The 12,924-nt window shown below is 35.4% G+C and overlaps 1 long non-coding RNA gene and 1 pseudogene across 2 annotated transcripts in view; one reads left to right on the top strand and one right to left on the bottom strand.

Moving 5' to 3' along the window:
* LOC113081493 (uncharacterized) overlaps positions 1-4,024 on the bottom strand; it is a 46,132-nt gene extending 42,108 nt beyond the window's left edge. Inside the window, exon 1 of one of the 2 annotated variants that reach the window (XR_003282230.1) lies at positions 3,818-4,024. This is a non-coding gene — a long non-coding RNA (uncharacterized LOC113081493). Of the gene's footprint in view, positions 1-88; positions 164-3,817 lie in introns of those variants that run through there. The other variant, XR_003282228.1, reaches the window with a different exon arrangement.
* A 1,969-nt stretch (positions 4,025-5,993) lies between these two features.
* On the top strand, positions 5,994-11,837 carry LOC113081482 (transmembrane protein 161A-like; annotated as a pseudogene).
* The last annotated feature ends 1,087 nt before the right edge of the window (positions 11,838-12,924 follow it).

The raw sequence follows: 12,924 nt of genomic DNA, 5'->3' as shown, positions 1-12,924 counted from the left end.
CTGTAGAATGTTTACATTATTACAAAACGTAGTCTGTATTTTCCCCTGGTCATTATTAATGTGTCAGTACAATTAAGTATTCACTTACCAAACTTGAGGTGATCCATAACACCATAGTACCTAATCCACAAGCAAATGTCAAAAACTTGTAAAGGCAGAGGTCTTTGCTGCAATGCATTTGTTCAAACCACGAACTATTCCCGAGAATCGCGTTAACACGCATCTACGTCACGAAAAGTACCGATGTCAAATAGTTACAAACAGTCATTGGCTTTTGACGATCAAGTGCACAACTTGATCTCCAGATTCCTGCCAAGTATCCAGTGCTACTATTCCGAGGACTACTATGATCGAGTCTGTCGTTGGTCCCCATGCGTGGACGTGTGCAGAAACTCAAGCAGCTCGCGCTTAAACGGCGTCTCGTCGTGAATTGATGAGTTAGTATTGTTCCAAAGTCTGTGTGCATGATCCATTTAGAGTTACGCCCATCTGAATTCTTTCGCTGTTTGAATTGGCATATGGGAAGACTAAGAAGAAAGCTCGCTCGGGTTTCGTTCTATCCGCGAATACGCGAAGAAATAAACGCAATTTATCCTCAGGCTAATCAGATTTTAGGTAGAGACGTATTCCGAAGCTTGCACGTAACAAGATACCATTGCACATCTATAGGCTAATTGTCAAAAGCATCACAGAGCTTGCAGGTGCACATGACACATTACAGTGCTGACGGCACCCGTGCCGCGCAGGCCAACAGAATGCGCAAAAAACACTTACGAAATGAAATGGCATTTGCGTGAAAACCCATACAACAATAGCAACAGTAGCATTCCTTTCCAGGATCTGTATCAGAATTCGACTAAACACAAGTATCCTAGGCCTATATCTTTAGCACTTCAAACATACCACGAGAACTTTAGTGTGCTATTTTAAGCATTTTATGTTCGGCTTTTAGTTGACAGTAGCTAACAGCTCCAAACTAACTGGAAATTAGAAGGCTATTTTTAAAAAAAATAAAGTCTACATGAGAAGTCATTTAATAATATCACTCAGTTTGACCTAAACCTTTTTTTTTTTTGACAGGTCTTTCTAATCTTTTATGAGTTTTATATAAGCAAAAATGGAAAGATAAACACTGAAGAACAAAAAGCAAATAATAACATTTTACTATGGCCTGTGACTTCTACCGAAAATCAATTTAAAAGCTTAGAATGTGTTATAACACAAAATCAGTGACATGATTATCTATTTTATAGCTAGTTTGGATAAATAAAGGCATATTTTTACATGGTCAAATCAAAGAGATACCCCTCAAACAGAAACAATGAAATTATATTAAAAAAGAAAACTAAACTGTTTACAAAATACAACGCAACACTGTTATTTTGAGTTGATTTAATCTCCATGACAGAGGAAAGAAAAACTGTGGTTCCATCCAAATTTCTTTCCATGCCACATCTGCCTATTATTAACACGTCGTCACTGAAACAACTAGAAAACAGCGGCACCCATCGGCATGACACTGCAACATGGACATAATATTATCATCATGAAAAGACGGAGCTTTCCGTTGTAGGACCGTCAATAATGCATGTTTACATGTCACGAGATAATTTGTGTAAAGCATAACCGCCTCAAAATACCAATATTATATTATAAATTGTTTTTAAGTCATTTAAAACAAATGTTATGAGCTGAAAAAAAAAACAAATAGGCTAAAGCAGATTTCTGAAATATCTTTAAGATATCCATGTACAGCAAACACTTAGATAGCCTACAAATAGGCCTATTACAATTTATCATATGAAAAAAAAATTAACGAACCAGCACAACTTCACCGTTTTCGTAGCAGGATTTCGAATCTGTTTCGAATAGCAATTAAACCTATTGGCAACGGCCAAACTGTACAACGTCATCATTTAAATTAATTTAGAACACACTTTTTTTTTATTTCATAGTCGTTTACAAACAAAATTCTGGCGCCTAAGCAAACCTCAGAAACAGGACAAGATAGATCATCGCGTATAGCTAATGATGGTATCTTGTAATTCATCGGGCTAATATTTAAATTAATGTAAAAAGCTAATATTGTGCTGTGGGATCACATTTTGCAATAACAATAAAGGAAAATAAGATACAAGACTTTAAATATTAAGATAAAGATTGTCTATTTTAAAAGGTAAAAGGCCAAAACAAGTAAAACAAACCATTTAAAAAATAAAATAAATAAAAATATTTTAAAAAATCATGTTTTTTTCTTAAATGCACCTTAATTTTTTTTAAATCTTGACGTTATGACAACTAGCCTACCGTAATCGAAAGTACAGTCTAATATGTAAAATGTCTGTAACTGAGCGACAATACTCCTTAAACCTAATAGCAAAATACATTTCAGCTGAGAGAAACGGAAATTTAGTTGACCGTGATCGTAAAATAGCATAGGCTACTCTTAAAAATAAAGGTTTTTAATGCCATCAATGGTTCCACAAACAACCTTAACCATCGAATCTTTTCATTCCACACAAGGTTCATTTACAGTGGAAAACGGTTCTTTAGATTATTAAAATGTTTTTCAAAAACTTTTCTTTTAAGAACTGTTCACTGAAAGCTTCTTTGGGGACCCAAAACTATGGCATCTCTGTGAAAACCTATTTTTGGAACCTTTTATTTTTTTAAGTGTGTATGCTATATTAGCTCTAAAATGTGTGAACAGACATAAGTGAAGTGTTGTGAACAACATATCACAACATTCAATTTGAGATAAAAAAAAACACCTATATCCAAATAACTATATCAAAATTAATGATATGCTTCGTACAAAATAAAACATTTTATCACAACATATTTACGGTAACATCGTAAAATGAGGCTGAGATTCTACAAACAATAATCAATACCAGCACTTCCTAGTCTATGTATAAATTAGTCTATATTTTTTATTATATTGTGGGAACGAAATGGTTTTGAAACATTGAGGTTTTCTTGAATTTTGAAACGCTTTCAATAACTCAACAATTCAATAATGGTAAAAGAATTGCAAACTCTTTCATGTAACAATCAATGAAAATATATAATCTGCGCTTTTGCTTTAAATGGCCTCATTTTACACAACATAAGAGCTTTGTCGATGGCAGAGTTTTAAAAACCAGGCATCCCTGTGTAGGTATGCCTTACAGGTTGCACTTGACCTTTTGCTCAAATTATACACGCTTCTGTTTGACCCCAGGTCCCAGGTCACAGGTCAAACACCAATTCTGAGCAAAAACCTATGGGCTGAATGATTTCCCTTTCCTAACAAATACCAATTGGCTGCGATCATTGTCAAAAGTCTATGACGAATACAGTTTAGATAGGTTACCCCTAAGTCGAAAATGTTGAAAAAAAAAAATACTGCATATGCACACAAAGTTTTTGGCAATATGGAAGTTTCTTTTAAAAAGCCGAGCAATGAAGATAATTTCAAGCAAAAACTATGCGACACATTCATCACAATAGCACACTCGTTATATTTACGATGAATGAAATCAACAGATTCTTAAAAGAAACTGAAGGCAAAAAATAACTTCATAAAAACAATAAACGAAGTATCTAAAAGATCGTAGGAAAGAGAAAAAAAAAAAATAGAATTTGACTCAAAATATTAGCCGGTTGTTTGAATGTAATCAGATTTAGTAGCCTATTCATAAGGATTTTTGTAGAACAAACATTAAGAATTGTCCCAATTAAAGTAAGACAACATTTAGCGAATCTCAGGAAGCTAAATTACAAACACACTTCTAACTCCACACAAGTTCAAATGAGTTTACACGAGTATACATACCCAAAGTTGTTGTCTTTATGGAGGGATGTTTCCACAGTGGCTGTTTCGTGGGAAAAGACTCGTCTGGGAATGTCACAGTCCTTTAATTGGAGCCGGACTGGATTTTATGGAAATGAGCATTGAACATCAGTCTTAACGAGTGATTGGCACATATAAGAAGAGTGCAAGGGGCATACTCATGTCTTTTAGCTACGCAATTCAGAAGGTCAAGTTCAAGCGCTTATCTCAGTTCTCTCAATGCGTGTGACCAATTATCATGCAAGTCTCGTGAAAGCCACGTGTGTCTGCAGCGCTGCACAGGGGGCGCTCAGCTGAAAACACTTCCACTGGCTGGACTCTTCATTTCAAAGCCTTTAGTGATTGAACTTTTTTCGCATTTTAAAAATGTTGGTAAGAACAGAAATGCGTTTTTAATATTTCATCAACAAATTATTAGTTCATTCAAATATAAATAAACATTAAAACATGTTAATCAAAGTTTAATGACATCACATTTGTTTAAACAAATGACAATTACCTGGAGTTCGGCCTTTTGGTTATCTGACCTGTATTCTTAAAGCAAAAGGATATTTATACTACAGTGCTTTGATGTTTAATACATTGAATTGCTTAACTAATGTAAAGTTGTTCCTTATTTTTTTGCAGGGTTTACCATTCTTTTTGACAATTTCGAGGTATTTGCCAACACCAAGACTACCAGTTGTCCTAATTATTCAGGATGATATTACTTGGTTTATAGACAATCTGGTTTTGTTTGTTTGGTTGCTTCCTTTTGCCAACAAAGACTGGCCAATTTCTTGACAAATGCATTTGTTTCATAGAGAAAAGGCTACTTTTTAATGGATATTCTTTTTTTTGTAAAAGATTGAAATTCAAAACTACTGTAATCTGCACTCTTACAAATAAAACTTCTTATATTCAACAATGAACAATCTTATCAAGAAGAATTTTACCTGTAGAGTGGAATGGAGTTTGGAATGTTCTGATGTTGTATTATAGCTTCTTCAGGGGTGCGTTCCCCAAAAGCAACCATGGTCATTACCAACAGAGTTAAATGGAACTTGCGAAAGGCTAACAATGCTTTGGGGAACAAACCCTTGTGAGTTTCTGCCTGGGTTCTTTAAGCACCAGATAGATGGGTTTCCAAGTGTGGGAAAAGGAAGTAGATGGGTTTTCAACTTTCTTTTTGGTTCTAATTGGAATGTTTAAGTTTAAACGTATCATAGCAGGAACATTTTAAATTTCACAATGAAACTTTCAAGGAAAAAACATGCTTGAGTGCATTATTTTCCTTTTTAATGGATGTTTCCTAGAACCAATAATGATAGGCTGATCCTAAAAGCATCATACACCTAGTACAGAGATGCCCAAACCAGGGCCTGAAGGCCGAAGTTGGCTCATGATGATATCAAGTTGGCCCCCATGCCACGTCATGCAATAAAACATGCCATTGGAGCGTATCTTCATTTCTAATTCACCTTTGTGTTTTAACACTTTTTTGTGTGTTTTCACATTGGAATTTAGATAATAAACTGGAAGTGTTTTAATTATTATTATAAATAAATTTGAATATTATGATATAATACAACACCTTTGGCCCTCAATCAAGTTTGTTGTTTGTCATGCAAACACTTTACATCATGTTATGATCAATAGGATATAGCAATTTGGCAGCAGTAACATTTTGAGAAGAAAACAAAAACATCAGAAGGATCAAAAACAGCTGAAAGCAGGATTCAGCCCCACAAGTGTAGGCTTAACAGTTGTTCACATTAGCATTTGTACTAAACGTAAAATCAACTATGGGCCCATGGTATCACCAAACCATAAACATTGAATGTCACCAATGTTGGCAAAAAATAGATTGGATGTTTATGAATTTACCAAAGTAAAGCTTGGGCTGAAAAGAACCTTTCCCATTTGAACCAAACTTTCTAATCCCATAAAATACATGAACATCTATATTAGAGCCAACTAAATTAATTAGAAATTCATTTAGACTAACCATCCACATTGTAAAGTGTTACACCTGATAACTATTGCACAGGCCTACTACAAAACGTTCAGAAAAGCCTGAGTTTGCAAGTTTGTGTCGCCACAATTTTTCTCCATTTGTCGTCGCACACGTCACCAAAATACTCCTTCAGCTGTAAAAAACACTCAAGTGTCATCACCACGAGAACCGCTACATGGGACATAAACTCATTTATTAAATTCACCAAGCGAAGATGGTTAGCATGTTTAGTTAATGTTACTTATTTTGCCGTTATATCAATTTTCTATTTTACACGACCACACAAACTGATCGATTGTTGTCTGTACGTTAGCTTCTAAGTTGATATCATGTTAACATTAATCACAGCTTGCAGACTGGTTCGTAGTATTTTGGATCCAGAGTACTTTGTCCTAACGTTACTTGTGTAAGTGACTGTGGCATTGCAGTTGCACCGATTCTGTGTTCTGGACCTCAGTAGTGTCTTTTTAGTGTTTTATAGGCGGTTAGCTGTAGCATGTTAGCTAACTAAGTTATCCATGCCTCCCCATGTCTTTGGGGTTTGTAATTGGACCACCTCCTCATTTTGACAGCATGCCTCCAGTGCTCATCTTGAGTGACTGGCACAGGCCCACAGTCAAGTAGCTTTGACTTTGTGAAGTAGGCTACTGTACAAATACTGTACAACGTATGTCCATCCGCCTAGCAATAGTCTCACCAATATAAATATCATTAAGACAGTTTATAGTTTAAATAACATATTTTGTATTTAATAGCTAATATTGTTGCTTTAACAAAAAAATAAGCACACGTTTTAACTTTAAATCTCTCCAGAACATTAATCGTAAAAGCTAATTTTGTTTGTTTTTAAACTCAGAAGGTATAAATCGTAATTATTTTCTGTGTCAATAGAAATGCTTTATACGTTTGTCTGTTTTAAGACGCTTATGGGAGTTCAGTTGGTGGTGAGCTTGCTGGCGGTCAGCATAATGCAAAGAATGGCGCCACATCTCTCCTTTGCACGCTGGCTCTTATGTAACGGCAGGTAAGCACGCACAACTTTATGATAGTCTGTGTAAATGTAATAAACATTGGTCTTTCTAATACCCTATATTGGTTTTCTCAGCCTTTTCAGGTTCAAACATCCATCTGAAGGCGAGTTGTGCGCCCTTGCAGGGAAACAGATTCCTAAAACCAGCAGGCGAGACAGGTGTGAGCTTGATTCAGTGCAACTGTTGCTTTTCTGTTGGGGAAAACTTATGTTTGACCTCTTGTTTCTTCTAGGAGACAAAAAGGACATGGACAATCCAAGCCACTCACAGTTCCAAAAGACATTGATCTTCACCTGGAGAGTGCTCCGGTAAATGTCTTGGACGCACTTGGTAAGTCTTCATCTGGGTTCTTGCACCAAAATCAGCTGTAAATAAGTTTGGTCTTGAAAAAAAGTTTTTTAGTTTTTTTTTACTGCTCCTCACATTTTTGTGGTTCTTTGTGGAGTACCAGATGCTAATTGACTTCGCCGTCTATGCCACAGGGATCTACCTCTTCACTGAAGGCTACTACAGCGTAGTGGATGCCAGCAAGGAAGTCAATATTGCTTCCATCTGGTGTGTGCTGACTGTTTTCTTCTGCTTGTATCCTTCAGCATTGCAATCATTTGGTTTAACGGACCTGATGCTAGCTGAGAAATTCAGATGTGACTTATCTCATCCTTAAAATGAAAAATGAGAGAATTACAACTTTGTGTTGTATATACAGGTGTTGGTCATATAATTCGAATATCATCAAAAAGTTGATTTATTTCACTAATTCTATTCAAAAAGTGAAACTTGTATATTATATTCATTCATTACACACAGACTGATATATTTCAAATGTTTATTTCTTTTAATTTTGATGATTATAGCTGACAACTAAGGAAAATCCCAAATTCAGTATATCAGAAAATTTGAATATTGTGAAATATTGTGTTGGCCTTTAAATGGTCTCTCAGTCTAGTTCTGTAGGCTACACAATCATGGGGAAGACTGCTGACTTGACAGTTGTCCAAAAGATGACCATTGACACCTTGCACAAGGAGGGCAAGACACAAAAGGTCATTGCAAAAGAGGCTGGCTGTTCACAGAGCTCTGTGTCCAATCACATTAATAGAGATAGAGTGGTAGAAAAAAAGTGTACATGCAATAGGGATAACCACACCCTGGAGAGGATTGTGAAACAAAACCCATTCAAAAATGTGGGGGAGATTCACAAAGAGTGGACTGCAGCTGGAGTCAGTGCTTCAAGAACCACTACACACAGACGTATGCAAGACATGGGTTTCAGCTGTCACATTCCTTGTGTCAAGCCACTCTTGAACCACAGACAGCGTCAGAAGCGGCTAAAGACAAAAAGGACTGGACAGCTGCTGAGTGGTCCAAAGTTATGTTCTCTGATGAAAGTAAATTTAGCATTTCCTTTGGAAATTTAGGGTCCCAGAGTCTGTAGGAAGAGAGGAGAGGCACACAATCCACGTTGCTTGGGGTCCAGTGTAAAGTTTCCACAGTCAGTGATGGTTTGGGGTGCCATGTCATCTGCTGGTGTTGGTCCACTGTGTTTTCTGAGGTCCAAGGTCAAGGCAGCCATATACAGGAAGTTTTAGAGCCCTTCATGATTCCTGCTGCTGACCAACTTGCCAAACAGCAAGGCTATGAGTGGTCATAAGTAATTCATCAATGGTTAGACAACATTAGACAAGCAATATTACAGGTGCATCTCAATAAATTAGAATGTTGTGGAAAAGTTCATTTATTTCAGTATTTCAATTCAAAATGTGAAACTTGTGTATTAAATAAATTCAGTCCACACAGACTGAAGTAGTTTAAGTCTTTGGTTCTTTTAATTGTGATGATTTTGGCTCACATTGAACAAAAACCCACCAATTCAATATCTAAACAAATCAGAATATGATGACAATCAGCTAATCAACTCAAAACACCGGCAAAGGTTCCTGAGCTTTCAAAATGGTCTCTCAGTTTTGTCCACTAGGCTACACAATCATGGGGAAGACTGCTGATCTGACAATTGTCCAAAAGACAATCATTGACAAACCTTCACAAGGAAGGTAAGCCAAAACATTCATTGCCAAAGAAGCTGGTTCACAGAGTGCTGTATCCAAGCATGTTAACAGGAAGTTGAGTAGAAGGAAAAAGTGTGGAAGAAAAAGATGCACCACCAACTGAGAGAAATGCAGCCTTATGAGGATTGTCAAGCAAACTGGATTCAAGAATTTAAGTGAACTTCACAAGGAATTGACTGAGGCTGGGGTCAAGGCATACAGACGTGTCAAGGAATTTTGCTACAGTTGTCGTATTACTCTTGTTAAGGCACTCCTGTAGAGGCGTCTTACTTGGGCTAAGGAGAAGAAGAACTGGACTGTTGCCATTGGTCCAAAGTTGTCTTTTTAGATGAGAGCAAGTTTTGTATTTCATTTGGAAACCAAGATCCTAGAGTCTGGAGGAAGGGTGGACTTTTGTCTGTGTGCATTGAATTTTAATACATGAGTTTCACAATTTGAGTTGGATTACTGAAATAAATGAAATTTTCCACGACATTCTAATTTATTAGGATGCACCTGTATTATTTTTGTCATCAAAAAAACTAAGGGTGCGCGATAAAAATCGTCAGATAATTAATGCGCATCTCGTCAGCAAAGCCGGTTATCTAATCAGCTGTAAATTCCATCAGGTGTGTGATTTCACACAGAGCAGCTGTTACTTCATGGAGCCGTTGTTAACTCACTAGCTCAGCAAATAAACGCTGATAATGAAGGTGGATTTGCGCAGCTTCTCAGTTAACAACGGCTCCGTGAAGTAACAGCTGCTCTGTGTGAAATCACACACCTGATGGAATTTACCGCTTCTTTTTTACTTTTTAACAGCGTTCCCTTCACCAAACTATCAGTCTAGTTGGGGCTGGCTGCCATTTGTGCTTTCATTGGAGCTCTCCTCGCATTTCCTGGTCTGTGATTGGCCCAAACTCACCTAGATGCTGTTCAGATGAACGCAGATCGTCCAATCATTCAGTAGGACACTCAAGTTTGTTGCATTAGAATTAGAATTAAACATGAACATAAATGACAATATTGCAATTATACAACGTTTGATTTAATAGCCCACAGCAATTTGTTTTGCCTTTTAGGGTCCTTTTGCACATGAGTTTTCTGTCTCCTCTGGTTATTCTTGTAATGTGAGTTAAACCCATTACTTCCTAGAGAACGCCCCCATGGGAAAGACCTTAGTTACCTTGTAAGTTGATTTGTAAGTAAATTTATCTGGATATTTCCAAAATGTATTTGCACTTTTGAATGCTTTTTGGTTTTTATATATACAAACATGCATCTATAAAACATTTAAATTGTATTATTAAAGTTAATAATTCTAGAATTTATTTTAGATTGTAATAATTGTTTATATTTTATTTCTCTTTTTCCAGACTTTCTAGTTCTGCCTTTAACTCGGTGGGTCTTTGGACGATCGTGGTGCTGTGTGTTTTGCAGCTACTGCTCACCCGCTATCACCTGCAGGCCTATCTCAATCTGGCACAAAAGTGGGTGGGGCAAATGAAGAAAGAGGCGGGGCGTATCGCTGCCATTGACATCCAGAGGAAGGTGGGGCTGAAATGCGACACAAAATGCAGAGTGTTACTTTTTACAACAAATTCACTTTAATAATGTAACAAATACGATGATGTAATGTTTTTAAACTCCTTTATGCAGGTGAAACGAGTTTTCTGCTACTTTACTGTGGTCACGATTCAGTATCTTATACCTATTCTGCTTGTGCTTTTCTCAACTTTAGCACTCAAATCTTTAGGTGGGTCACTACACTTTTACTGACTATTAAATAACAGCTTATATGTAAATTGACATCAAAATTGTTAATTATTAATTGTTAATGATTAAAATTCATTATTTTGAATAATTATTTGTTTTATTTATCAGTTTAATTTGTAATTCGTTGTTTTTTATTATTAGTATACTTAGTTTTTTTTACATTTCCAGTAATAAAAAAACCGTAACATGTTTTAAAATGAGATAACATATATTAAATGTATTAAAATACAAAAAAGTGGGAAAGAAATACAAAAAGTCCCCCAAAAAATAAATAAAAATAAATAAATAAATTACAATGTACCCTTCAGGTGACTGTTAAATATGTTTGTGTAAATTCTAGTACAATTATTTATTTATATACATGTACTACAAAATTTATTTTTAGTAAATATTATTTTAATTATTGATGAAATTATTTCATAATGTGTTTTAATATTTTTATTTTATATTTTAATATTTGTTCTAAATATATTTAACATTTAAAGTAAATGACTGAAATGTTTATTAAAATTAATGAATCTTATATGATTACTCAATATATTATATTATTATTATGCAATAATTTCTAAAAGGCTATTAAATGTTTTAAAATAAAAATAAATTAATAAAAAATACAGAAAAAGTGAAAAAATATTAAAAAGAATATTAATAACAACCAGTGAGATATTTAAAAAAATTACAATGTTTTTTTCATGAGGCCTTGGAGCAGAGACTTCGGGTGTAACCCCTGCTCCCATACTTCACACCGCCCCTCCACCCGCACCCAGACTCGAAGACGACGAGGATATAGAAGACATGGAGGAGGACATCCAGGCCACCGTAGCCCACCTGACCGAGCTGTTCACTGCCTTACGTGGGGTCCTCACACCCATTTTCTTCAGGGGCATCTTCGCCTTTCTCACGTGGTGGATCGCGGCCTGTCAACTCATTAGCAGCCTGTTAGCAGAACTGAAAAGTGCCCTGAAATAAAGCTCTTTCTGCTGAATCCAGTTATTCAACGAAATGAAGAACTCAACACAAACAGTCATTGCACATCTGATGTGCCAACAAGATGAAGGCGGGCTCTTCAGGACAAACGCTCCTCTAAACCCGTTGTATATTTTGCCAGTACCTGGTGGAAAGAGTGTTGGTACAATCAAAGAGAAGATGCTCATCAAAACACCATTATTATTATTATTATTATTTTTTTTACCTCGGGCATATCACATGTGTCCCTAGTTGTGGTGATCATTTCATTGAAATGCAATTGTAAGGGTCTGGTAACTCAGGGATGTGGTCCGAAATAGTGTTCCACCAGCACAATATGGTCAAGTGCAAAACCTGTAAAAACAGTTGGACCTGGTTGTTCAAAAATGACATTTTAGTTCATTTTGTACTTTTGCCTTGGGTGAATTTTTAACAGAGAGTTATGGTGTATTTTAAATACTGTGTTTGCTATATGGCTGATGTCGGGCCTAATCATTTTACTCATGTTTCATGAATAACTTTACAATTTGTTTGCCTTTTATTGAACTCCTGTTTTCAATCATAGGATCAGAGGAAATCATCAAGGATTCATATCATTTGAGATGGTAGGCTTAAGACAAGCTAATCATTTAACACTGAAACTATTTATTTATTCATTTTCTAATATCAACTAGCTTTCATTTGATCCAAAACAATAAACTGATCATTTAAAAATGAAACACAAGACTTGTGTTTTTTCATGATACCATTTTCCATTGTTTTATATATATTACTAATAGTAAAAAAATTACATTAGTTACTCAAAAAAATAAATATATATATATATATATATATATATATATTACAAAACAATAGCTATACTAATTAATTTAAAAAAATGTTTTAAGTATTTTTAATGATTACACAATGCCAAATATTGCTGGTTTAATTTGCATAGTTGATACATATTTGTCTATAACTGCTAATTATTTTTGCAGCGTTAATACCTAAAAAATTACTTAAAAATTAGTGGACTGTTCGGAAAATACAAAAACCTGTGCATGATATTTAACTGACTTGCAAAATTATATGAATACAAAACAATTAAACTTTTAACATTCCATTTTCAATTGAATGTACATATTCGTATATGATGAATTAATAAATAAAAGGCAGACTATGTCAAAATGACAAATAAATGCCGAATGTACATTTCTCCTGCTAAAATCAATACCCATATCCCTCCTCTGCGTTGCTCAAGCTTTTAGTGTTGTGTCTGAAAGATGACATGATTAA

The sequence above is a fragment of the Carassius auratus genome, unplaced genomic scaffold (genome assembly GCF_003368295.1).
Source record: "Carassius auratus strain Wakin unplaced genomic scaffold, ASM336829v1 scaf_tig00034501, whole genome shotgun sequence".
Classification (NCBI taxonomy): domain Eukaryota; kingdom Metazoa; phylum Chordata; class Actinopteri; order Cypriniformes; family Cyprinidae; genus Carassius; species Carassius auratus.
Note: the sequence above shows the minus strand (reverse complement) of the source record. Positions and strands in the feature narration are given on the sequence as shown.